Source organism: Ambystoma mexicanum, chromosome 2q (assembly GCF_040938575.1).
Source record: "Ambystoma mexicanum isolate Mex_15411 chromosome 2q, UKY_AmexF1_1, whole genome shotgun sequence".
In the NCBI taxonomy this organism is placed as follows: domain Eukaryota; kingdom Metazoa; phylum Chordata; class Amphibia; order Caudata; family Ambystomatidae; genus Ambystoma; species Ambystoma mexicanum.
In genome coordinates, this window is record NC_090924.1 from 1,467,747,948 (window position 1) to 1,467,775,699 (window position 27,752).

General features: G+C 44.1%; 1 protein-coding gene across 1 annotated transcript in view; it reads right to left on the reverse strand.

Annotated features, from left to right (window-relative positions):
• The window catches only part of LOC138570275 (zinc finger protein 271-like), a 382,424-nt gene that overhangs the window by 350,938 nt on the left and 3,734 nt on the right, over positions 1-27,752 (reverse strand). The window lies entirely within an intron of this gene.

Consider the following 27,752-nt stretch of genomic DNA (forward strand, 5'->3'; position numbering starts at 1 on the left):
CTTCCCCAGCCTCTGCTCTACAGAACCCAAGAGCAGACATTGATCAATGCCTCCACAACTCATGTGTATGTTGAAAATCTAACAAAACACCTTCAACATGCTTTTGCCTATGCTCAGCGGAATCTAGAAAGATCTGCAGACAGCATGAAGACCCACTATGACTTAAAGACTACTAGAAAAGAATAACATATAGGAGACCGGTTCTACTTAAACAATTTCAAAAGGAACCAGGCCAAACCGCGCACCTGTTTGCCTAGCTGGAGGGGCCCTTTTGAAATTGTAGACAAAACCTCACCAGTCGCCATAAAATCTGCATCCCCAAAGACAGTTTGGCAGAGGGGGAAGATAAGTGGGTCCATATCAACCAACTGAAGTGTTGCCATCCTAGGCACACTCTGCAGCAACTAGAGGAGTGCCCTGGAACCCCAGAGGGGGTCACTCCAGCTCCCTAGATTTCCAACTATAAAATATTCCATCTGTATAGTCAATAAATTGCAAATAGAAAAACGTGTCCCGATTCGTCAAAATGTATGTGTCTGCCCCACTACATAAATAGTGGTGGGAAAATGTCTACAAATATGCTTTTGCTTTGTCATCCTAGAAGTGGAAACCATGGAGACTAAAACCAAGGAGGACCACCCAGGGACCGGAAGGAAAGATCCAAGGGCCCCTGGGCATCGCTCCATACTCACATCAGGACTGGGCGAGGAGAACTGGTCGATCCACCACTGATGGGAGAAGCTGATGAATTTTGCCATTTGAACCAGAAAGAAAATAAATTGATCATCCCAATCTCCTCACTTCCCATTGACGGACGGTCAACGCCAAATTACGAGGGGGGACTTGTGGGATGTATTGACCCACTAGGCTCTGCCCTGCGACATCACTGTGTGCTGGTGGCACCAGAACCAACAAAATGGCCGAAAAAAAAACCTATGCGCGCTAAACCTCTGAGAATTGCGCAGTGAAACCGTAAATGTTAGCTGCCAATCTACTTTGCCTGTGTCATTGGGGAGCAGGAGACTGCAATGCCAAAACCTGTCATGGGCTGCCCACTGAGTGCATATGGAAACATCATGAGAGGCCGTGCTTCATTGCCAGGAAACCCAGAAGTGCTCTAAAATCCATTTTTTCTTGGCTGTTGAAATTGCAAAATAATGGTTCCCAAACATCAGAAAAGATCCAACATCCTTGCTGGGTGTTAACCATCACCTTATTCAAGGAATCCAGATAAGCACACAAGGTCAGGAGAAGCAGATTTCATCACAAGAATATCCACATTAAAAATGTGCTTGCCTGGGAAAATCTGTAGAATGTGGGCACAGTACCACCGGCTGCCTGCAGGACAGCTGTCAGTTAAGTGCATTAGAAGTAGAAGTTAAACTTGTGCATTAAAATCAAATTGTTTAAAAGAAGTGACGCCATCAAAAGCAATATAGTTTGCCACTATGCAATCTCTATGTTTTAAAAAGACTGGAATTAGAGATATGTGTGTCTATTTTTGAAAATGTAAAGTTTATTTTAGCAAAGACAATTTTAAACAAAGTGTGTTAAAGTAACCTCTGATGCCAGCCACAGAACTTCAAAGAGGCGGTCTACCTCTTACAATGCAGAAGGATATTATTTATTTATGAAACCGGGCAAGGATCCCACAGATTGGGTCTCCTACAATCCGATCTCTCTAGTAAATCTTGACACCAACATTTTTTCAAAAATATTAGCTGACAACCTACTCCATTATTTATCCTCAATTGTCTTCCTCCACCTCATCTTCCTCAACCAGTATTGTAACAACACAGCTTAGTTCTGGGGGACAAAAAATCCCACCAGCTAGCTTGCAAGCAATAAAAGAGGCTGTTGATCCATATCTTTCGGAGACATGATTGTCCTCTGTATATACTGTAATAGACTTCTCTGAAGGGGGAGGACATTTCAAAGTGCTTTTGAAGCTGTAATCAAGGAGCATGAAAAACAATGCCCCCTACCTTAGATGTAACACACATGCAACATCTTCCCCTGTCTACCTGCCCCTCCAGAATTAGTGTTTGGTGCCTCTTCCCTCATTTTCCTCCCCACCTTAAATTCTAACCTCTCCTGCAAAAAAAGAAAATCAAAAAACAACAAAAAAGTTCCTTTAGGAACCACCTTTTACAGTTAAAAAATAGAACTAAAAAAGACATTTTACGGACTCCCTCTACTTTACATTTCTCTGTAAGTACATAGAATCAATAAGATTTTCCAACATTTCCATTAGCATTTTGTGTTATGCCAATGGAAAAAATGTGGCATACATCCCCTGTTCTGGGGGATAACGACCCACCAGCCAAGTTATCGGCCCAATCGAAGCGAGGGAGGATAACGAGGGCTCTGGACCGTTATCCCCCATTTCAGCCCCTGCAATGGGGTATGAAGGCCATTAGCAACCAGGGTTCACAAAGCGGTAACCCGAGGTGCTAAGAAAAGGAATTTTCTTCCTACACCAGGCCACACGCGCCATCCCACTGTAGGAAGGATCATTCTTTTCCAAGATGGCCGACATGGAAAGGAAAAGCAGTGCTCCGTACAGAGCCCCTCTTCCCTTTCCATTGCGGCCTGCAGAAGTTGAAGAGAGAACCCTATAACCATATTAACACAAGCACATTTTTCCCTTTCAATCCTATCCCAATTTCGAAAAACTTTACTGCATAGGGGTCCCTGGTGTACATGGCCACTTTATCCCCATTGGTCATCCGTGGTGGTCATGGTCAGTAGCAGATTGTCCGTGTCATGACCTTAAGCCATGACCCAGACATTCTGGCCACTGCCATGGCCACAGGCTATACCTCAGTCACCAAAAGCATATAACTGTTTTTTGTACCTATGTTATGACACTCGTCAAAAAATAAAATGCAGACACATTTGCAAAACTATGCTTTCAGGTCTTTGCCAATCCTCTTTCCACAAATTTTCTGGAAATCCGCCCATATTTTATTTTATCAAAAGTATCAAAATGTATGTACATACAATAGTCATATAACTTAGCCACCACTTGACAAAGTCCATTCAGACTTTGCACAAACATTCAAGGTTGGGTCTCTCGTCTTTCTGAAAACTTGTGTTCACATTCGTCAAATGGTAACAAAGTTATAAGCCATCTAAAAATGTTGAGAGCCCCTCTAATTTAGCCCCCTCTTGACAAAACCCCACCAAACATTGCAAAAACATGTATATCTATATCTAACATCTTTTTGCAAACCTTTGTGCAGATTTGTCAAAAGGCACAACATTCATAAGCCTTTACAATATTTTGGGACCACCCCCCCCTCTAATTTTGTTCCCTCTTCACAAAAATGGGACCACACTTTCCAAACCATCAAGAATCAGGTCTGGAATGAAATTCCAAATTTCATGCAGTTTCATTGAGTGGCGCCACATTTATAAGCCATCCAAAAACTGCTCTTCAACAACCCTGAAATGCACAAATAAGCATAGATGCCCCTGAACATCTAAGATGTTCTCGGACATTACAGGAATGCCAGACTTTTCGTGGACATTAGAGAAGTAAAATGCCTGTTTTTTGGCTTTTTAAGACCATATCCCATCCCATCCTCATCACCCCTCACCTCCCCAAAGATTGTTTGATAAGTTTGACAATTGCAATGTTGTGTTTTTCATTATGCCTTTGCCGCAATGTTCCAATCCAACATGGCAGGCATTTCCAGAAATCTGACTCACTACACGCTTTTTCAACATCCAATCAGCGACAAACAGGGAATTGGGTCCGTGGACCAAACCCAGATATCACTAATTTTCTTTTACCTACTTGTTGGTCGTTTAAAATAAAAACAACTGGATGCATTTACACCAGATTTACAAAAGCACACTTTCAGGATGAAGCCGCTGCTCCTGCCGCAAATTCGATGAAAATCCATTCAGCGGTTTAGGCTGCAGGTGTGAGCAAAAAGTAAATCAAAATTTGAGACAGTCTGTTTTTGCTGTCTCTTGCAAGGAGGAGGCAGGGTTTAAAAGCCCTAGTGAAACACGTAGTGCAGCGGAGTGGGCTGTATCTAGCAGTTGACTGTGTGGAACCCGTGAGCTGAGGAAATGTGAGACAGTTTGTTTTTGCTGTCTTTTGCAAGGAGGAGGCAGGGTTTAAAAACCCTAGTGAAGCACAGAGCGCAGCAGAGTCAGCAGAGGAGGACAGTTGACTGCAGTTCACGGCAGGCGACGGCTAAGATCTTCTGGAAGCCACGTCCTCCCACAGGCCGAGTGGATATGGTTAAGCCAAAGGGAGAAATGTTGAGTGATAGAGCGCAGTTGCAGACGCGATCTAAATGTAAGACTGGTCTCCCGCATGCAATCCCACATTGTGGTGAAGCCACTGATGATTTACCTGCTCCTCCTCCCCCCACTTTGCTGGTTGGCTTACTCTCGGCACCTCTGCCTGCTGTAAATCACCTCCTAGCACACAACGTTAAGCCTTGACGTCACTGATGAGGAAATCCTTATCGCGGAGAGGGGGGATCCATCTCCTGCTCACTTGGCCAGAGCGAATCGGAAGTTACGTTTGAGAACTCTGTCCCATATCTCCCCCGTGGGTTGGAATGATATAATTGGGTTGGTGATTCCTCATTTGGACATTGAGAGTAAAGATGGCTCTTAGCAGAGCCAAAATAGGAAGGGATAGCTAGTGTTGGATTTCTTCAACCGGGGGCGGCTTCTTCGGCGGTGGCCGTAGCTAAGTATCCCCAATTAGCCTTGGAGTCACTGCCTTCCACTAGGATCAATGTAGTGCAAAAAAGCATAACGAATGTTGGGGATGGAGCACCGGCTACTCCAAGTGCCCTGTCCAGTTCCTTGTTGGCCTTATATTTATCACAGGATATTGCACTTATTCAGTCCTCCCTGAACAATAAGGCTAATTGGAATATCCACAATCACCTGCAAAAATGGCAGAATTTTTGAAATAACTGGCTTTGCCAATTTCCTTGTGGTCATTAACCAACTGAGTACCATGCAGATGCAATCCGGGAAATTTATGGTTCAGCAAGGAATCAACAAAAGCAATGCCACCCTGATAGAGAAAGCTAGACTACAAAACCGAACAATCCAACAAGTGGCAAAGTAGACTAATTGGGCCTCATTCCGAGTCGGGCGGTAAGGGTTAACGGTCACCGGTAACGAGACCGGTGCCGTTAAACCCTTACTGCCCTATTCCGAGTTCCCTTTGCGGTTTGGAACTTAACACCTGCTTATTGCAGGCGTTAAAAAACCAACCCGCAAAGGGACCTTGGAGCTAATTACGGCACCGTAATTTACGGTGCCGTAATTAGCACCTTCCCCATTCCCATTGAGCCCTATGGGGCAAAAATGGGAATGGGGAAGGGCCCATGGTGAATGGGGAATTACTGACCCTGCCAACCTTGGAATGGGGCGGTAATTCCGCCATTCACCATGGCGGAGTCGGAATGATAACGGCGTCAACCAAGGCGCTATTAGCGCCTTGGTTAACGCCAGGGTCGGAATGAGGCCCATTGACATGGCCAGAGTAGAACAGTCTGCTAATACGGCTATGGTGGAAACGATTATGGAGTCCCAAAAATGGGTTCGACGGTGTGTGGCTACTCAGGAGAGGCGATGTTTGAATTGTGACTGGGTTGGCCCTTTGCAGAAACATCCATCTGCTAATAGCAATGACCAGAGGATCACCAGTCACTCATCTGAAAATCCCATTTCACGCATTCAACACGCCTTGGTACTGCAGGCGGTTCAATTATACAAACCTGTGGAGCAGGAACCTATCCTAAGGGATTGGATAGCCATCACCGACTCCCCAGTGGGGGCGCATGATTCTATCATGGCATCTTTCATTGACACTGAGAATCCCGAGTACGGACTGGTGCCGTGACTGCTATAATTCCCACATCGCCGCCCAGTAGCTCTGGTTTACTGGAATCAAATTATTCCATCTTCGAAAAAAGTGGAAACCCAAGAGATCGGGCACATTAATCCAGTTGAAAAAACCTAAGAATCTGCCCCAATGTAAGAATATGAAATCTAACTCTTCTAGAGTGTTCATATGCAATTTGAAACCCTCGCCGCCTACATCAATTAAACAACAAGGCATGTGGAGGGCGCCATAAAAAGAAGACAACAGGCCTCATTACGAGTTTGGAGACTGCCATGCCCTTAATAAGGACAAGGCTGCCTCCAAACTCGGTCTGGGTTCCTTGAATGGGGAAATACCGGACCATTCCGGCCTTGGAGGGCCCGGTATTTCCTCATTCAGGGAACCCAGACCATCCCCATTCCCATGTGAGCCCCAATAGGGCTCACTGGGAATGGGGAGCATGTTAACAACAGGCCTATTAATGATGGGCCCGTTGTTAGCATGCTGGCCCCCTCGCGGGACCCGCTAAGGACGTCTGGTAACACCAGACGTCCAGAGCGGGTCCTGCAAGGGGACCTCGTAATAGGGCAGTATGGGGTTAACAGCTCTGGTGCCTTTACCGGCACCGTTAACCCCTTACCTGCCACCTCGTAATGAGGCCCAACGAGCCTATGCATGTGCATAAAGATTTATGTGGTGGCTTAGTCACCTCTAGAAGTGACGAGGTACCCCACGATAGACCGGATTTGGCAGGCAGTGATTCGACCTCCATGATGGATCTCTCTATATATTCAATTGAATTATCTGAACTGACCCTTAATCAGAAACAGCAACAAACAGATGTTCAAATAGAAAAAGAGCTGATCAAACCTCCTACACCAGTTTTGTGGTGTGTATTAAAATCTTAAGAGCCCAATTTGGCTCATTCAAACAAGGGGAGCTTTATGACCTTGGTGGATCACTGCCACTGGATGGAATTGAATCAGGTTACTGACAATCCACCTGTGTGTTTTACATCTAATGTCAATAAGCCTCCGGCTTTCATTCCCTCCAACGTTAACAAGCCTTGTTTGGTAAAAGAGGCTCCAACAAAGGAAAAGAAAAAAGACAAGGATTTGGTGCTCTCTTAGAGCGTTTAACCTCGGTAAATGATGGCCTCACATTAAATAGAGTGTATGTGATGATCCTTCTGCACCATATACCGGCGCTACGCGCCATTTCGTCAAGCGATATTTGTGTGGTGGAGTTCATTAAGGAGGCAAGATCAGGCCAAGTGAGACTTCATGTGAGATCAGAATCGATTCGAAAAATGATATGGTGGCTGCCCCTGCATTCTGATCTCTTAATTTTGATCTTACTCAAGAACAGACTCAAGTGACCCCTGGCCCTGACATTACATGCAAGACAAAGGCTGGGCTTGGGAAGTTTAATGATAACTGTTATGTTCAGCTAAGATCCTGAAAATCTGAGAGGGTCGAGGCTGGGACTCCAACTCCAATCATCAACAAAACAGTTTTGTTTGCGTACAAACTTGACCAGCCTCTGAAAATCACCTTTTCTAGGAATGCCAAGGATTTAAGAACTGTCGAATATGATAACTCCCTCCCTGAGTCTGCATCCGTGAACGAGACAAGATTGGTCCTGGATCCGTACTTCCTTGGCTCCGACTAAGGACTATTAGCGTATAAGGACACATGAAAACAGGCAATTTCATATTAGATCCTGGCACACCAGGGGATTTGTCCACCTTATGAATGATGATATGATGGACCGGTCTCAATTTGACATGCTCTTGTTTCAAGAAACTTGATTGTGTGAGACTCCTCTGTGTGAAAGCTATATTTCCTTTTTGAATCCAGCTGTAAAAGGTGTTAAGGTGTGAACCTCTTCGGGTTTGCTTATTCTTATTAAAAATACATTTTCTGTGGAAATTCTGAGGCCCAGGATTCCTAACCCTTGGGTCCAAGTATTATAGTAAACGGACTGCCGACCGACCAGAAGGCTTCCTTGGTAACGGTTTTCATCAAATTGTACTGTAACCCTGTCAAAGTAAGATGTGATGCATTTATTGGGGTTGTGTTGTAGATGATTGATGAAGCATGGTTGGAGTGGGAAAACCCATCTATCATATTGGTGGGGGATTTAAACATCATATGTGTTCCTCTAGGAGGCTCCATCAAACAGGGGGGAAAGCCAAATCCCCCAAGAGAATCAAGAGCAAAAGCTTGGCTACTTATGCGAAGCAGAGAAGCAGGGACTTACTCATGTTAAACAGTAACATCAAAGGGGATATACCTGCCGGGTTTACCTGGGACCGTGGGTGTCATGATGCCCACTCCCGGGGAGCCGGTTCAAGCCCTGCATCCCCGAAAGCGGACATCCAGTCCCCAAGGAAGGACCCAGCAACCCCATATAGGTACCCTTTGGACAGTGTCATGGTGCCTATGGCGCCAGGCTCATAAAAGACATCAGTCCTGGCGCCATATGTGCCAGGCTCATTATGGGAGTGCTTGGGTGCACTTACCTGATGCAGACCATGCTGCAGGATCCCGGCCTCCTTGAGGCCTGAAAGGAACTACTTTACCTGAGGGACTAATTTACCATCCGGGCGTGGTTGGGGAAGGATACATACCTGATTGGAGGAAGGATACATACCTGGAACTTCTTCCAAGGCTATTTAAACCCCACCCGAACAGCCACACGTGCTTCGTGTTGTTCTGCATCTAGAAGCTGGACGCTCACCGTGTCAGCTCCTGCATCCTGACTTCTGCCAAGCCTGCCAGCATCCTGGATCACCTGCAAAGGAAGAGAAGAAGAGAACAGAAGAAGGAAAAGTCCTTACCTGCTAAATCCGCATCCCGGAGACATCTTGCCGACAATCCTGAAAAGGAAGACTTTTATTTAAAAACTCATTGCGTCGATCGCTGCAGCGCCGCATTCCACTCACCTTTACAGGGCGCCTCCATGTTCAGCAGCGATCATCCGGATTTGCAGTCACGCCCCAGCGCCTAGGGAGAAAAATACCAGAACAAAAGGTGAGAGAGAGAAGGGAATAAGGAAAGCTAAATCTCCATGTTAAGACTTACCTGTTGATTCATTCCCTCTTCATTTCGGGTCCACGCCGCATCCTGGCATCTCTGGACCCCAGCCCCTAAGGGGAAAAAGAGACATCAGTGTTAATGAACGAATGAAAAGACATTACCAAAAAACGCTCATTAAAGACTTACCTGATTTCTACAAGGATTTCTCCTCTCATCTCGGGTCGGTGCCTGTTCCCCGACATTCCGTACCCCGGCCCCTATGGGGAAAAAGACACTAGCATTAGTACATTAATGCATGGACACAAGGGGAACCTCTTATCAAAAAACTTACCTGGAAGCCAAGCAAGTTTGGTTCTCACCAATCCGAAAATCCAGTGAAGTAACTGGATACCAATGCGCCCCTGCATCAGAAGCAGGATGGAGAGCTCGTCCTTCCAGACCCTAAGGTGAGACGCTACGAGGAATCACAGAAGGGTTTCGAGGAGGGTGTGAGGGGAAAGTGGGAGGCCGATTGCATTACCCCGCAGACAGTTAATCCCCTATTTTCGCCTACAGAAGGATACTTCTGCGAGCCAGACAAGCCAGATTTGGGGGCCCGGTACAGTCCGTCTTCCGAACCCTGCACATCACCTTAGAAGAGGTCACAGCAGCGCGAACCAGGCCAGCGCCTCTGTGGGAGTCAGGTGAGCGTTACAGTTGGCCAGTAAAGGCGATATTAGGTTATTGCTTTGCCTCTTGTAACATCTAACATGAGATTGAATCCCTGGTCGTAATGGCGATGAAGAGCAGTGATCATTCCCTGCTTAAAATTATCTGGACAGACCCCGTTAAACCTGGTTGTGCCAATCAAGTCCCTTTGATTGAGGCTTCCCAAGGGTGAAATCGAATTCGCCTTCTTAGACAGGATGTTCTAGAAATCACTTCCTTGTTGCAATTGAGACTGGGTGCAAATGGTGGGGTCCCGAGCTGCGCCCCATTACTTAGCTAATACGAGCAGGCGCGTGGCTCTGGGTCTAGACCTGACTTCATTCAGGGGCAGAAGTTTTATAACAGACTGGTGATTGAACGTAAGATATATAGAGCTGACCTAAAGGCCATCAAAAATCTGCCACGGATGAGTTGATCACTTAGCAGAAAAAAAGAGCCAACGACAATATAAAAATTGCTTGAGAAGCTTTAGAGCCGATCGTATGTAGGAGGATGGGTTGAATATTTTGGAAAGAACTCCAGGCTCACTTCGGAGTGGATTAACAAAGTGGGAACAGCGCAGGCAGCTTTACAAACACTCAATTGAACAACAGTGGACTGAGCACTTCGACTCACTCCTTATGGATATGATAATCAAACCCCTTCCCCAACATTTAGGAAGGCAACAGGAGTGGGACTGGAAGTTACACAAATCTGAAATTTGTGCGGTGATTTTAAATCTTTCCACGTCCAGGGTGCCCGGGCCGGGTGGGCTTTCAAATTATGCATTAAAGCAGGTGCCTGATGAGTGGTCGGAATTCGCCTATATTGTTTTCTGTTAAGTTTTAAAAGAAAAACAAATTCCTCTGTCTTGGAAAAGGGCCATTATCTTCTCTATTTTTAAAAAAAGGGTTAAGAACTGATCCGACTAACTACCGGCCCATAGCCCTTCTTTACAGCTTGGGGAAAATCTTTGCCTCAATTTTACTAAAACGTCTGTTGAGATGGGCTATTAACACAGAGCATCAACATCCTAGGCAAACAGGGTTTGTTAGAGGCATGGCACAGGTTTGAATCTATACCTGTTAAATTTGCTCAAGCTCCAGGCCATTAAGGGCAAGACAGGACCAAGTGTGGGACACCCGAAACAAAGAGAAGCAAGAGGTCCAGAGCAGAGGAAAAGAACCCAAGCGAGTGTCGAACCAGACAGCGTTCCCCTGCAGATACAGAGGTAACGTGGAGAATGGGAGTCCGAGATACTAAGTATTAAGCCCGTAAAGTGGAACTGTCTTAATGCGGGGGAAAGATAGGCCTTATCTATTCTAATAAACACCAGTAGTAAAGTCCCTCAACTGTACGTCTCCTGCTTCCGGCCCATCACACTACCTAAACAATTAGGCACAATAGACGGGGATATTCAGAGAATACAGGCCAAGCCCCCCATAATCACTCGGGTACTGAGACGAGAAGAGGATGAGGGAGTTTGTGCAAAATAACAGGTACTCAATCTACAATGTGTAGACTAGTTGTTTTCCCAATATCTCAGTGAGCGGGACATTTGAAAATAGCATTCACGCTGTCTGAAAGGGGAGTGCAGAAGTGTACGTCAAACATCATGCTGAGGCTCACAAACGTTGAATGCTGGAAAGCAGCCAGAACAAGGAAAGAGAAGCAACAAGAGAACAAGGAGAGCTGTGAAACTGCGGGGAGCCGAGTAGGAGCTCCTGGCGGGTTAGCTATTTGCAGAAGCAGCATTCTCCAGTCCGGACTGAATGAGCCAGCTGGCGTATGACCACAGAGCCACGTCAGACGCTGGGGGAGTGCCCATACACTCCGAGGTGGAAAGCAGCTGAGTGAGCCAGACCGATAAAGGCAAGCAGAGTCGGAGACACTGGACACCATCGGTGAGTCTGCCCAAAGAAGAAGAATATTTGAATGCAGACAAGGCAAAGCATAAAGGCAAATTCCAATCATAAGAAGAATGTTTGAGTGCAGAAAAGGCAAAGCATAAGGTGAACTCTAATCAAGTACAGGCAATTAAAATCCTAATGTGGGGAAGAAGTTTGAACTGAGCAAATGACACCAAGTTTTCACAGTGTATGCTATTGTGACATAGCCAAAGAACTGTGAAGTTGAATAAAGATACCTGACAGGGGAGTGTACTAGGTGATTCAGAAAACTACAAAAGTCCTGGCAGGCGAGTATACCAGGCAGTTGAAATTGATAAAGAAACCTGGCAGGGGAGTATATCAGGTGACTGAGAAAACTACAAAAGAAGTCCTTGCCGCCGAGTACACCAGGCAGCCCCATTATATGAATATTTCTGGCAGGGGAGGACACCAGGCGATCTAGTAGGTTACAGAAACACTATAGCCTGATTGTTATCAAACTTATTGTTGCAACAAGAAATTGTGTGAGTCCAACAAAGGAACTGTTATTTACAAGAAACAGTTTTTGCCATCCTATCAAGAGTCCAGGGGAAGGGGAACATTTTTATTGGAGCCATTTTTGATACTTTTTGTTTTTGACATTTTTTGCTAACATCAAGACAGAGACATTTCCTTGCACCCTTTGTGTTTTGTTTTAGTGTGAGGGTCAGGTCAGGTTGTGTTGGACACAAGGACTGTTTTACTTATCGACTTCCGAAAACAGACAGATTCTTAGCTTTTAGTTCAGATGCAGGGAAGTCCCTCCTTAGTATAGGGCAAGAGAGGTCTTTTTCCAACCCATTTATTTCCAAAAATCCCTTCTTGTTGAAACATGGCCTCCTTATGTCCTGCTCTCATTTCTGACTACTCACACTACCCATAAAAAAGAATTGGAACAAAAAGAGTACATCAATTCCATCGAGACACCTATAACTACCTGAACAAATAAATGTACACTTGGATGGACAGGTATAAATAATTTGGTACCAAAAAATATTCAATGGATAATAGTTCTTCGGATGCCTCACGATCCGAAAGTGACAACACAGGCAGGGCCCATTCTTTAAGTAATGTAACCATCCTTTGTCAACGTCTCGGGAAATCAAACTTGATGGCTTTGTCTTGGAGAGTTTTTGGTCTTTCCTCTCTTACAGAACACAGTACTTGTCCCTGCCTCCTATTTCTTCTGCCCCAGTTCCTCTTACCTGGGGTGTCCCTCAGGGGGCGGCTATCTCCCCACTTCTGTTTAACATTTACATGCTCCTGCTGGCCAAACTTATTCATACTAATGACTGTAGGGTTTTTGCGTACACCAATGGCACGGCAATTATTTTGCATGTTGATCATGATCAGATGGCTGCAGCTGCCCATTTAAAAGGCTGCTTGTCTGACATTGGAGATTGGATGTGCAAAAAACGGGCTCAAGCTCAATGCAGACAAGACAGAGGTGATGGTATTGGGAGCTGACCACCTTGAGAGCCCTGCTTGGTCCACTGTTTTTTGCCCGTCTGCCTTGGGCCCACTTCCTAGTCCTGTGATCACAGTAAAGAACCTGTGCATTACCATCTGTGCCTTCCTCTCTGCTGTTCCTCAGGACAATGCTAGCTGCAGTGCGGCCCATTTGAAGCTTAAATTTCTGAGGAAGGTCATTCCATTTGGGCCCGTATATCTCTGTGGCCTGGGGGTTTCCTCCTTTGTCATGGAAATTTAGATTATTGCAATGCTACGCTTTTTTCCCAGCCTAAAACCCTTCTCCATCACTTATAGGTTGTGCAGAATGCAGCCACCCACTTTGCAATGAGTTTGACCAAATTTGCCATAAACCCTAATGTGCTCCAGAAATTGCACTGGCTTCCGGTTGTCGGAAGGATTCAGTTTACAATCCTTTGCCTAGTGCCTCGGGCCATGCATAGTCTGGGGGACGGTTTTCTTGAAAACCAAGCATTATTCCCCGTCTCGGAATCTTCGTTCCTTTGGCCAAGTCCTACTTCAGGTCCCGCATTTTTGGCAAAGCTCTCTGCTGGTTATTAGGCCCCCCTCCTTCTTTTGGGTGAGGGACCCTCTGTTTGCTAGCACCAGGATGCCTTTGGTCCACGGTCATGCTTTATGAAATGCTATAATATAACATAACATAACAACCACAGAAGCACCAGAACAGGCTGGCACCTTTTGCGCCTTCAAACACTTGTGTATAAGCGAGTTATAAATGGCATATCATGTCAAACATATCACCACATCGCTCACAGAATCTGTCACTTCAGAAACACAAGAGCAAAAATAAAAGACAGGCCGAGGAAATCCACAGAGCTCACAAATGCAAACTTGGGTTCAACACTGGAGAACCTAGTAGTTTACGTTTCCGATACAACACTGAGCTCCAAAGAAATTAAAAATCTCCAAAATGGTCTTATCTTCAACCCTAAATGTAGCGCCACTAAATTCAAGACCAAGGGAAATATCTTCAAATTCACATGGAAATTAAGATGTAAATCATTTTTTGTGGATTTAGACAGTAATCAACCTTTAGCCATTAAAACGCTAAGTAGAATTTAAACCAAAGAGTAACTTTATCCCAACGATTCCAAACATCACTGTTGACATTTTTCATAGACTGGTCTTACAGGACATTAACACATTATCCCATAAGAAACCCAAGCATAAGAATTTCACAAAAAGGGGACATTCCGTTGGTTCAATCCCTATACACAGTTCGGAACATCACTATACATCTAACAGGCAAGGATGGAGTCTAGTTCTTCAGAACTCCATAGATTCTGACTTGGAATGCCCTGCACAACTGATTGACAACAGGACACACCTGAACATTCAGGCAGATCCTACTGGGGAGATTCAAGAATCCTTCAGTGGTGTTCTCATGAATGGATACATGAGAAAACAAAAAGGTTCTTGCACACCCATGTCCTAAGGCACTTACATGTCACCTTATACCTAAAGTCCATACAGGTATTGACACACCACCAGGGAGGCGCACTGTGTCAGCCATTGATGGAATCTTACAACCAATGGGTCGATATGTGGACTTCTTCTTACAGCCACTAATACAGGACACATTGACCTATATAAAAGACACCACTCATGTTTGTAATAAAGTGAATGAGGTCCGCACGGACAGCTCCAATATCTTATTCACAATCGACGTAGAAATCCTATACACTTCAATCACTAACTATGTAGGTTTAGAAGCTGTGGAATGGTTACTATGGCAACAAAATGACATCTTAGAACATCTATAAAGAGCAGGTTTATGAACAAACGGAAGGAACATCAATACAGACAATGGCTCCTACCTACTTGTCTGTGGAAGGCATATAGATGATGTGTCTGGAATGTGGGGGGGCTCTGAAGAAACATTTGGAAAGCTTTTGGACTATCTGAACCAGATTGATGAAAGCATAAACTTTACCAACACTATAGGGAACTCGGAAACCATTTCCTGGATGTACACGTGATCCCAGACCAGGGAAGATTTATAACTAATATCGCCCAAAAGACTACGGACAGAAGCAGTTTTTTGCACAGGATGAGTTTTCACCCACCAGTCACACTAAGAGGTCTGCCCTACAGCCAACTTCTAAGAGTCAAACGTATTGCTACTGGCACAGAAGAAAGTACAAAACAATTAGATGTCTTGAATAAAGTCCAGGTGCGTGCGAGGCAACCATAGAGTTGCGCTGCAAAAAGCTAGAATTAGAGCTACGACGAGTCCAAAAGAAATGTTACTGACCGCTGTCCCTAAATGAGGGTCACCCACTCTGGTGTATGCATCTACATTTTGCAATGCCAATAGTCTGGTTCTCTCTGAACTCGAATAGAAACAATATAAAATTGCTTTGCAGGAGGGGTGATCCTATCCATGCTTAAGAAAGTACCCAGTCTATATCTCCTGAATACACACAATATTGAATATGTCCGCTTCCCAGACCATGCCCAGCCTATGACAGCGGAGGTGGGATTATCATCTAGAGAAGGCTATGAGGCAATAATGGGAGCTGCATTGGATTTAAAGAAACAAGACCTCTTGATCTTCACCTCCAAACCGATTGGGAATGGGAAGCCTGCAGTACTTACATCAAAATGGACATCTAAAGAGGGCTTTGAAGAGCCCAAAAAAATTTCAGTCAAGACAAATTCAGGGGGTTTAATAGTTCCTAAAAAGGAGTGCCGGGAAACCCCACTGGCTTTACTTCCGGAAATCTTGACAGAGGTCTTTCAGAGACTGGGAGTAGGCCAGAAAACTCTTTAAATGTTTGGGCCCACATGTCATTTGTTGGAACACGCGGGGTCCGAATACTTTCACCTCCAAGAATATGAAAGAACACTTGTTTAAAAAAGGGGATGTCATTATGTTTCAAGAAACTTGGCTGGTCAATCCAATCATGGTAGACGGTTATTCAATTGCTGTCAAGCCAGCCTCACAAAAAGCTAAGGGCAGACCAAGTGGTGTAATGCTCCTGGTGTCATGATCCATCGATCACGCCCCTTCTGGTCTTCCTGGTCCCTGGCACGTCGGGGGTTACTCGCTGAAGTACACCCAACATGGCCGTATACACGGAACGCGTTCTATCGACCTTTACGTCCTATGCAGCACGTTCTATAAATTAGCCACTCCCCTGCGGTTCCGTGCGTCTCAACGCTACCGATAGCTGTGGCCTGACGTGCTCCGTAGTTCGTTCCCCTGAACTGTGTTGCTTCCTGGTTCCCGGACCTTCCTCCTTCTCCTTTCCTACTACCTTCCTTGGTCCTGTCTCTTCCGCGTTCCGCGCAGACCGTCTCCGTGTGCTGCCTCCATTCCAAGCTTCCAGGAGTACCTAGATCCCGGACGAAGAAACTGAACGAATCCTGGAATCCGAAGACGGCCGAGCAGGCTTGTACAAGACCCGAACTGCTCGAAAGAAGACCCCGACAAAGGACTCTGCAAAACAGAGAAAACAGGTGAGAAAAGGGGAAACCTCTGACACCTGGCAATAGAAAATTCTATATTTAAGGACCTCATCCCAATTGTCAGCACCAATACAGATATATAAGCAAGCTAACCATCCTTTCGGCTTAAGGGAAGATCCTTGCAGGTGATATTTGTTAACATATATTGGAACCCCGCGTGTTCATCTCTACAACATTTCTTGGATGATCTAGCAGTGATGTTGGAAACTTTTAAAATGAAGTACGGGGGGTGGAAATAATCCTGGGCGGTGATCTTAATTCGCAATGTATCCAATTTATAAAAAGGAAATCTCAACTCAACACACGCAGGACAACTGAAAAGGTTAGAATCTGGGTGGAGTTCCTCACAGAATGGGGACTGGTAATGGCAAATGGGAAACTGCCAGGGGATACCCCGGCTGATTCCACCAGATGCCAGGGTACAGTAAACACTACTCTAGATTATATCTTTATGTCACTGCCATTATTCGAACCAAAGGCAACCCTAAACATAGTACAAGGAGAAGGGAGTGATCACCACTGTCTAGAGCTATACTTCCCAGGATTCCAAATGGACCACCAGGAGAAGTATCATGAGTCAATTACAGCACGGAAAGGAAGAGTTCACCAAAACAATTACAGGAGCGAGGGGAGAGAGCTAAATGACTGTCTGATGGGGATCTCACAAGATGAACAACATGAGAGTTGCAAACCAGGGAGCTTCAACGAGTTTGTGTGGTCTATCTGTCCCCCATTGGCAAAAGGCGGAGGGAGAAAACAGACACACTATCACTCATTTGATGAAGAAACTATGTTAAAGAAAAAAATTATGAATAAAACACTCAGAGGAATAAAACAATCTTACATGAGTGATGAGAAGAAGAGAAAGGAATCCAGATCCCTCATGCAGAATTACAAATCTTGGTCGGTGTCCAGGAAAATCTGGAGAATTCCACAAGATAGTGAACATATGTTGAAGCAATTGGGAAAGAGAGATTCGGGAGTTTCTTGGGCTGTGATTCATCGACTGGAAGGGAAAATGGAATCCAGGCAGTGGAACCTAGTATCCGAAGTAGATTGGATGGTGCACCTGAAGGAGGTGTTTGGGAAATCGCAAAAAACCATTACACAGAAGAAAAGGGATGTGGTCTGGAGTTTCACTTTTGATGAGCAATATATCATCAATTCAATCGGGAGCAGCTCTTCTTCTAGGGCAGCAGGCCCAAATGTTCTGACCTATCAGGTGTTAAAAAATGATCCATCTCTATGGGCTAGACTTTTGAATTGGCTGTTTAAGGAGATCATGGCAAAGCAGGAATTCCCAGTGTCCTGAAATCTGCCATTGTCATTCCACTGTTCAAGGGGGGCGATCGGACTGCGGCGACCAACTACCGACCGATCGCCCTCCTTGATATAGAAAGCAAAATATTTATGAGGATCTTGACAGGCGAGCTTGAAGCCTGGGAAAGAAGAGAGAGAGTCCTTTCAAAATGCCAGACAGGCTTTAGGAGGGGTGTGTCCACAATTTTAAATGGAGTGGTAATAAACCTTATGATCGAGAACACAGGAAAGAAAGGGGAGCAAGAACTCTATGGGGCTTGGGTGGACTTCTCAAAAGCCTTTGACCTAGTGGATAGAGGCAGACTGTGAGATAAATTAAGAAACAAGGGCATACCAGAGAAAATCTTGGACATGCTCATAGAACTTCATAGGAACACTACAGTTAGAGTCTGGTTGGATTGGATGAGGTGGGGCACCTATCAGACCCAGTGGGGGGGGTCGAATGGTGAGTCAGGCAGGGTTGTCTAGTAGTATCTCTCTTCTTTAATTTGTATCTCTCTGATATGGGAGAGTACCTTGAGTCATCTGCATTGGCAAGTCCAATGTTAAACGGTGTTAAAATCCACTGGCTTGCCTACGCAGATGATGGAGTTTTACTCGATAAGACAGTCATTGGGCTTCAACGCCTTTTGAGTAAACTTCATTGTTACGTGGAAGAAAATGGTTTAGCCATAAACCCCATAAAATCAAAGATAATGGTATTCCGACAAAGAAATAAAAAGGTCAAATTCCAACAATGGAAGATGGGAGGTCAGCAAATTCCAAGGGTTGAAGAACTAACTTACCTTGGTTATAAAATATATGCATCCCCGGCAGCCCATAAAGTCGAATATGATATTCTCACGAAAACAAAACAACTTGCTGCCCGAATGAAACAAAATCTTGGTGAGATATTGTGGGTTCTCTCTGCGTCCTCTTATAAAAATCTACCAGGCCAAAGTCATCCCAATTCTGCTCTATGGCATAGAAGCAAAACCACAGATTTGGGAAGGGAACTGGCAAAGATGGGAGGGTGTGTTGTGGAAGGATGTCCTAGGTGTCTTCCCGTGGCAAACATCAGGTTTGAATTGGGCTTAAAATCCTTGAAAGCCCAGGTCGGATGGAAATTGGTCTCCCTTTTTCGGCTGATTTTATTGGCCCAAGAAGGATCATTATATCCAGACATTAGAGCCCACCTTGGGAATAATAAATCAAAAATGCTAAAGAACCTCGACTATCAAGTTAAAGGATGGTTGGACAAAATGGACATTGATATCGAAACAATAATTGAGAATCCTGTAAAAGCAAAAAAACAATGGGACAAGATGGACTGGATAAACACTATTGATGAAATACGATCTGTGAAAAATCCAAACCAACTGCAAAAAGAGGATACAGAATTAGGTAATCTCAATAAATATTTGATTAAATTCCTGGATTGGAGGATCAGAAAATAATTCCTGAGATTGAGACTGAATGTAGCACATACTGGGGAAGTCCTTGCAAAAAAGAGGGCAGGGGGACCAGGCAATCCAATTATGTAAGATCTGCATAAATCCAGAAGAACAAACTTTTAAACATTTACTACTGGATTGTGAAGGAACCTGGCCTGCAAGGTGCATCTGGTTTGGTAAATTCGGGATTGATTCCCCCCACTACCTATCAGAAATGTCCTGGGACTGGATGATCTCCGGACATTCACCTGGTCTGACAATAGCAGTGATTCGTATGTTGGAAAGCTGCAATATTACTTTCTAAGACTCCATGAGCTCAAGATGATTTGTAATCAGGGGAAAAGAGCGTGTATGCTCATCTAACCTGATTTATTAAATACTGAAATCGGATATAGAAAGGAAAGATGTATAGTAAGAGCTGTTTTAGTTTGAATGGGAAATATTTTAAACTTTTGCAAACTCCACTCTAAGTCCTTTGGAAGAGGGTGGAAAGATGTAAATTGTAGAATTGTATGTAATTTTAACTTTACAAATGTTTATGTTATTTTATTGTTAGTTGTATATATTGTGTTTTCCAATTAAGTCTCAGCTCTTGGAATCATCAGAATATGTGGACTATGTGTACTGTGGCACTTTCCTTTCGGTTATTCGTTTGTAAAAGGTTCGTAAACCAAATACAAATTTAAAAATAAATAAATAAATAAATAAATATGCATCTACATTTTGAATACAGAGCAACTGACTTAAGAGGTATTTATTGAAGAATTGGGACATTCTCAGGAAAGATAGTAAAGCCAATTATCTCTTCAAAGAATATCCTGTATTTTCCTATCAACACAGGAATAACTTGAGGGACTTAGGTGTACGGGCAAACATGAAACCAATTTGAGATTCCGACAGTGGGCGCCCAACAGGAATGTTTCCTTGTCTGAACTGCACTGATTGTTATAATGAGAGCAAGGGCAATGTAGTTTTTCACCCATGAATGGGTAGACAGCTTTTCCTTAAACATTCTGCAACATGTGATTAAAAAGATGTGGTGTACAGTATCAAATGCCTTTGTGGAATTTATTATGTTGGATAACAAGCAAAAAAATAAACACAAGATGGAACGAGCACCGGTCAAATGTAAGGACAAACAATACGCGCACACCAGTGGCAAGACATTTTCACGAGGCAAGACACACACACCCAACACAAACACCAGCACACATCCGAGGGGTTGTATACAAATTGTTCATTTTACAACTGCTCGAATGACAATTGACCTTTTCACAATTGACCGAATTGTGAAGGTCAATTGTACCATATATGTGGGGGAAACCCCCCCAATGCCAAACCCCCCAAAACCTATATATATATATATATATATATATATATATATATATATATATATATATATATATATATATATATATATATATATATACATCCATAAGACACAGTGATGGCCTGAAGGCTTGTGAATATTGTTTGCATACACGTTCCTTGAATTATCTCCAACATTCACAGATGATTCTTGAGATGATTGAACTCTGTCTTACTAATAATTGTTTCCTCTTTGACAAACAGTTCTATATGCAACTTCAGGGGACTGCGATGGGCTCCACTTTTGCTCCTTCCTATGCAAATCTGTTGATGGGTTGGTGGGAGAAATTTGTAGTTTGGCATCCAAGAAACAGTCACTATACATCTAAAATTGCCCTTTGGCTTAGATATATAGATGACTTGTTTATAATCTGGGAGGGCACAAGTGCTGACTGGTTGGTTTTTGTTAATATACTTAACATTAATGATTTGAATCTTCAGTTCACCGAGAGCCACAGCAAGAGTGCTATCACTTATCTTGATATTCTTGTTACTGTGGCTCAGAAAGCCCACCAGTTCGAATATTCCACTACATGCCTTGAGTAATCACCCCACTGCCCTTAAATGGAGTATCCCCTATGGCGAGTTCATTCGTATATGCAGAAATTGTACAAAGATTGAAACCTTTGATTACGAATGCGCTCTCATAGCTAACAGTTTTAAACAACGGGGTTACCCTAAGAACATTTTGGAGAGAGCTTTTTTGAAAGCGAGAAGTATGGATCGCTCACAGCTACTGTTGCAGGAAGGCACTGAACATATTACCACTGACTCTAATGAGACACGTCTTATTTTAACATTTGGAGCTAAAGCGCATAGCATACGCAAAGTCATGCAACGTCATTGGCATATTCTCAAATCTGATGAACATTTGAATACCATCTTGGGCGACTGCATTAATATCACTTTTCGACGGTCTACCTGATTCAAAGATACTTTAGTTCCCAGTTTTATGAGGCCCATTGACAATGCAGTAACCAATGCTTGGCTAAATATTAAATCTTGCGGTTTTTACAAATGCTCCAAATGTAAAGCATGCACTCATGCTGTCAATAAGACTCATTACACCCATCCCATCTTGGGCACTAACATCAAGATCGCATCTAGAATCACCTGCTATACAGATCATGTGGTATATGTTCTCAACTGTCCTTGCAACATGTGGTATGTGGGCAGTAACAAAGGCAAATTGAAACTAAGGATACTTCAGCATATTCGAGCCATTAGAAATATTGATTCCAACTATCCGATGGCTTTACATTTCCTGTCCCAACGTGACAGTAAATTGGAGGGTTTTTCCTTGCTGAGGCAACTGGAGACCAAGTCTATTTTGGACCTAGAGACCAAGAAACCTAGGGATCATAATTTAGATGAAGAATTGTACACTTTTTTGGGGACCTAATAGCTCATATTTTATGTCATTTTCTTATGTATTATTGCTGGATTTTTGGGTTCCCCCGCAAAAAAGTCTTCACTTGCCTCATGTCAACAAGATCATTCCATCTAGGCTAGGACACATTTTTTATAGTTGTTTTTTCATGAATTATGTCGGCCTGTTTTGTATTATTATCTGGTTTTAACTTGTATTTTAGTAGGGAGTATATTTATCTTTTTAGATTGATAATTATGATGTATACTATTTTTAACACAGTGTCCTTTGGACTCTTTAGACGCATTCAATCAGTGTTGCATTTAGTCTCGTATTTTAAGATCAATAATCGTATGTTTTGGGTATCATGAATATTTATGCATACAGCATTCTTTTTCCTCCTTTTTTTATTTTAATGTGTGGATTTCTTAATCAATGATTAAACGGGCCTACATAGCATGTCTGCGTTATTTAAGTGAAATCTAAGGCTTATCAGGAAGGGTGTTTGCCTCCTAAATTGGGGCATTTTAGGGTTTATGCACTTTGCACTTTATTGTGGATCTATATTTTTATGATTCTCCAGTAGTCCATGGCTGCACGTTCTTTTGCCATCCTCCTTTTATTTTTAAGGGAGTTTGGTTGGTTTTCAAATGTTGGGACTATATAAGTGCACCCATGGACGTAGAGCACTGTGCGTATTATCTTTGCTGTAGAGAATGTAATTTTGATCCCCATGCGTTTCCCTTTTCCCCTTTCCCCTGTATCTTGTCTATCCTTCCCCCTACTATTGCTGCTATGCATTTTGCACTTCGCACTTTGCACAATTGTTTACGCACTAAGCACTTTAACCCTGTCCTAATACAGCTATACGTGTTTGATTAGACCCGTTTTTTACCCTAACATATATATGATGTCCACTCGATGTATTGGTAAGATTGTGATTAACGATGATCAAGGCGCATGTATTTATGTCATTCAACTCATGCACGTGCACAACTCGCATAGAGGGTCCATAATGGGGAGATGGCAATATACCTGTGAGTGTGCCTTATTACTCTTTTGGCGCAGGTTTTATTTAATTTTAATTTTGGAAGGTTGGTATTTGACATTGTACCACACTTTCTTTTGCATACAACATATTAATGTTTACATATATTATATTAAGGTGCTATGTAGCCCGCCACTGCTTTTGTATTTTGCATTTGCAGGGAGAACCTTACTTAATGCATGTGTGGTTCCTTCCCTCTTTCCAATGGCTATTATTTTTTACAACTATTTTACCTCCCATTTTGACCATTTAGGTTTCCATGAGGTATTTTCCATCTCTTTGGTTTGTTCCCTCCTTGATGAATTTTGTGGCGTTTGCGGCAACCTTCAAATTTGTAAACTGTCACTTTATGTTAAGCACATTATTGAATGTACTTATTTGAGACTACAGAGGTTGACATGAGGTAAACTTGGTCACTATAATATGGCCGACTGCTTTCTCTTCACATTAGAGTAATGTTCTGAATGAGACATTCTATACATTGCAACCATAGAGTTTGAATTGCGCTTTAAGGAGTCCTTTGTCTGTGTTTGCCCTACTATCGTGAACTATCGCGAAACGCGTCGTTGTAACTTTCAGGTTCTCCTTTGAAATGCACTTTTTACTAATAAAGAACATTTGGTGCTGCCTGATTCTTGCCGTGAAGCCTTTTATTTGCTAAGGACTGGATTTACTGGACTTGGCTGCTCTTGGGAGTGCATTCCGCAGGTTTCACCCTCTTTAGGGCTTAATTTTCGTTTGAAAAAAAATAATATATATATATATATATATATATATATATATATATATATATATATATATATATATATTCGGTCAATTGTGAAAAGGTCAATTGTGACCCTTTAAATTTGGTCAATTGTTCATTCGAACAATTGTAAACAAACGATTTGGGTAATACCATCCGAGGCACTGAGGCCTACTCATACAGTTACAACAGTACAACAGACAGGGCCTCTTGAATGTAAAAGAACCTACTTCCACACGCAAAACTATGCAAACAGATGCCAGTTCCTCCTGGTTCTGAACCAATCCTATCATCCTATCCTCACTAACTTGCCTCACCCTCTTCTCTTTCTTTGGTTACATATAATTTCTAGAGAAGTAAGGCATACCCGTAATTGACTTCTTGATTGTGACAATATTCATCAATCTGGTTGAGACGCAGCAGGAACACATGGTGCATCTATAAGAGATGTGTAGTCTCATGGTTAGTAACATTGCACCGTATAGATGCATACATAGAGGTATTAGACACGTATTATCCACATGGAAATGGTGGGTGGTTAATGTGATACAGCAGAAATATGAATAGGCACGTTCCAGGTGGTGGATGCCCGGGGTAGATGCCCCCAGTCTGGTATTGCAAAGGGGTCATTTGTATACCCTCCCATTCCCCTCACCCACAGGGTGATACAGCAGATCAGGTGATGCAAGGCAGGAAGGGGATGGTTTCCTTCTCTCCTGGATCTCCAGTGAAAGAACCCATGGAAGATTCCAATATGGCCTTGCCCCCTGAAAGCCGGCCAAGGGCGTGACACCAGGAAAATTGAATGGGTAAGCTGGACATTGCCAGATTTCAGCTGACCGAGCAGGGGTATTTGGATCCGGAGGTTGACAGTGTCCTTAATGCAAGACAGCCATCTACCTTGAAAACCTATGGAAGATACTGGGGGAATTGCCTGGCATGGTGGAAGTAGTCCAATATCTCTCCCGTCAGGGTGGTCTTCCGTCCGTGCTCCAGTTTCTCCCGGACAGTTTGACAAGGGCTTGTGTCCACTCTTCGCTCCCAGTGCTCCCAGCGGACCTCCTTTAAGGCTCTCAAAGGAAAACAGGAGGGCAAAATGGAGGGGGATTCCCTGGTGGGGTTCCCTGGTAGGGCAGTTCCTTAAGTCTGGCTTCTTCTCGGCTGGAATGGTGGCATCCTGGACGGGCGCTCAGTGGGTTTATTGGGACCACTCCCCATTGTCTATACTTTGGTACTCCTCAGAGGCAAGTATTGGGAGGAGGAAGAGGGGTGTGAAGATAATGCTCCGATTGCTTACCGGTAAGCTTCATTACTCCTAGTTCTACTGTTCCTTGTCATAGTACTGACGACCCTCCTCTCCCTCCTTTGCTTGGGAAATTGGTAACTGGGGATTATGTGTAAGTAGGAGGTACTATACTTCAAAAGAAAAGAAGAAAGTGAAAAGGATTGCTGGAGGTAAGTACTGTGACGAGGAAGGGTATGACTAGGAGTAATGAATATTACCGGTAAGTAATCAGAGCATTATCGAGCTAACCTGTGATATCAGGAAAAGAGTACGGCAGCTAGTTGTACTTTCTGGTGTTTTGGATGTTATGTCTCAGATAGTTGTTGAAAGTTATTAAGAGTAACCTTGTTATATTGTTACCTGGCCAGTGATGCCGCCCGGGACAGAGTAGCATGTGTAGTGCTTACACATGTGTAGCCTGGTAATTGTGCAGAATTGCCATCTTATTTAATGATCCAATCAAGAAAAGGGTACGGCGCTGTTAAATCACCCTTTTTTTATGACAATTTTTTGCTAAAAAAAGTCATAGAAAAATATGGGTGCTACCCACCCATATTTTTTGATGACTTTGAAGGCGTAGGGGGTGGGGATTCGGTAGAAAATAATAGGCAAGGATTTTTTTCGGTGGGTGGGGGGGGACAACCCCCTCCCCCAATAATAAAATACAAAAATGTCGATCAGTAAAAAACTGTTGGAAAAAAACAGGTGAATGTAAGAACATAGAACCAAGAAAAGATGTAATAAGACCTTGGAAATGTATCATTGTAGTTTAATCAATGTTAAGAACCATTCAGTAAAGATTTTTGAGCAGTTTGTCCAGTGCTTAGAGAACACATGAACTGCTTATAGAGGTGGCCTTCATCTGCACTGTATATTAAACACTTCCCTGCTTGATAGGGGATTGACTGATGGTAAGTGAGCCTGTCTCTCTCTGCCCCGGGGGGATCTGCCTGGCTGAGTATTTTATTTGGGGCAGTGGTCCCGGGCTGCCCCCCATGCTTATGTATTTATGGCATTGGTTTCAGGGTGGTGGGTCTCAGTTCCAGCGCTGTTCTGTCTTCCCGAGTCACCACAGTCCTTACCTGCTCCCACCCACCCCTCTTTACACAGCAAACATCACCCTATGCAGCTGGGGTAATTACAGGCAGAGTAGGGGATGCACATGTGTTCTAGGGAGCTGTGGGGGTGGAGGGGGGCAAAGTCTGGAAATGGGGTTAGCTACACAGAAATGTCTGTACAGAACCCGAGAAGATGGGGAGACATTAGGATGTGTCTGCATGACCCATCAATCCCACCTCTTACTCCTATTTGTGTCAGAGTCTTCATAAGTGCCATCATGTCTCCACATCGTCCTCATTCCAAACCCATTCTCATAATACGAGTGATTGGAAATGCACGCATCTGGCGGGGGCTCTCGGGGCTCAGTGGGTCCTACCTGAGAGGACGCTCTGCAGACACTCCCAGGACCCGTTCCGGCAGCAGAAGCTGGGAAGAGGCAGCCGCAGGGATGAGGGGAGGGAAGGGGCCGGGAATGGGCAGTAACCAGGGCAGGCAGAGGGTGCACACAATGGGGAACACCCCCCAGGGCTCCCTCCTTCTTCTTCTTCTTCTTAATTATCGGAGGCGTGGGCGGACCCACGCAGGCGCTTCCCCATCCTATAGGATGATGTGCACCGTACCCACTAATTATTATTTGGCTCCATTTAAGCTCCCACCTCCCCGTCTGTCTCACAAAATCCAACATCACACTACTTCTCCTCCTGCCTCTCTCCCCATCACCTCCCAGTATAGTCCTCCCACTCAGCTCAGCCACACCCAACGCAGTCAATCGAACCCTCATCAATTCTCTCTCTGCAACTTGTCTTTCACACCTAATCAAAAAATGTCCCACCGTTTCAGGCACCCCACATACCGCACAGTCCCTTGATTCACACTTCCCTATTCGAAATAGACAGTCATTCAGCCCCACATGACCTATCCTCAACCGATTCAGCATCACCTCCTCCCCCCTCCTCCATTCTGAACTCCCTGCATCCACCTTCACCGACACTTTCCCACGAACACCGAACATCCATCTGCCCTTCACCCCATTCACACACCTCTCCTGCCACTCATCCAGGACCCGTCTCACCATCACAGCCTTCACCTCATTCACACTCAAAGGCAACCTCACATCAATCGCTTCCCTCCTCATACCCTCACCCGCTGCCAGATCCACCAACTCATTTCCCAAAATGCCACTGTGACTAGGAACCCACGCCAACTCCAAATCCATACCCCCGTGTACACACCGATCAATCTTCATCCTAATGTCCAAAATCACATCCTTCCTATCACCATCCCCTGCCACAATCGCCTGTAATCCACTCAATGAATCTGAGAACACCACCACTTTCTCATACCCCAACTCACACACCCTATCAATCACACCCTATCCTCCACCCTGTGTATCTGTCACAATTATCAAATCAACCACACCCCACTGCACTCCCTTCTCCCACATGTGAAACCCAAAAGTGCCCCCCTTCCTCCTCCACCGATCCCTGTAATAGTCAAACCTCCAATTATATTTCAAACATTCACGCACCGGATGAGCCACACTCTTCGCACTGCACTTCACCCACCATCTCATATTTAACGCATCCCTCCTCAACCCCAATGGCATCTCTCCCACAAGCACCTGAACCGCATTCTCTG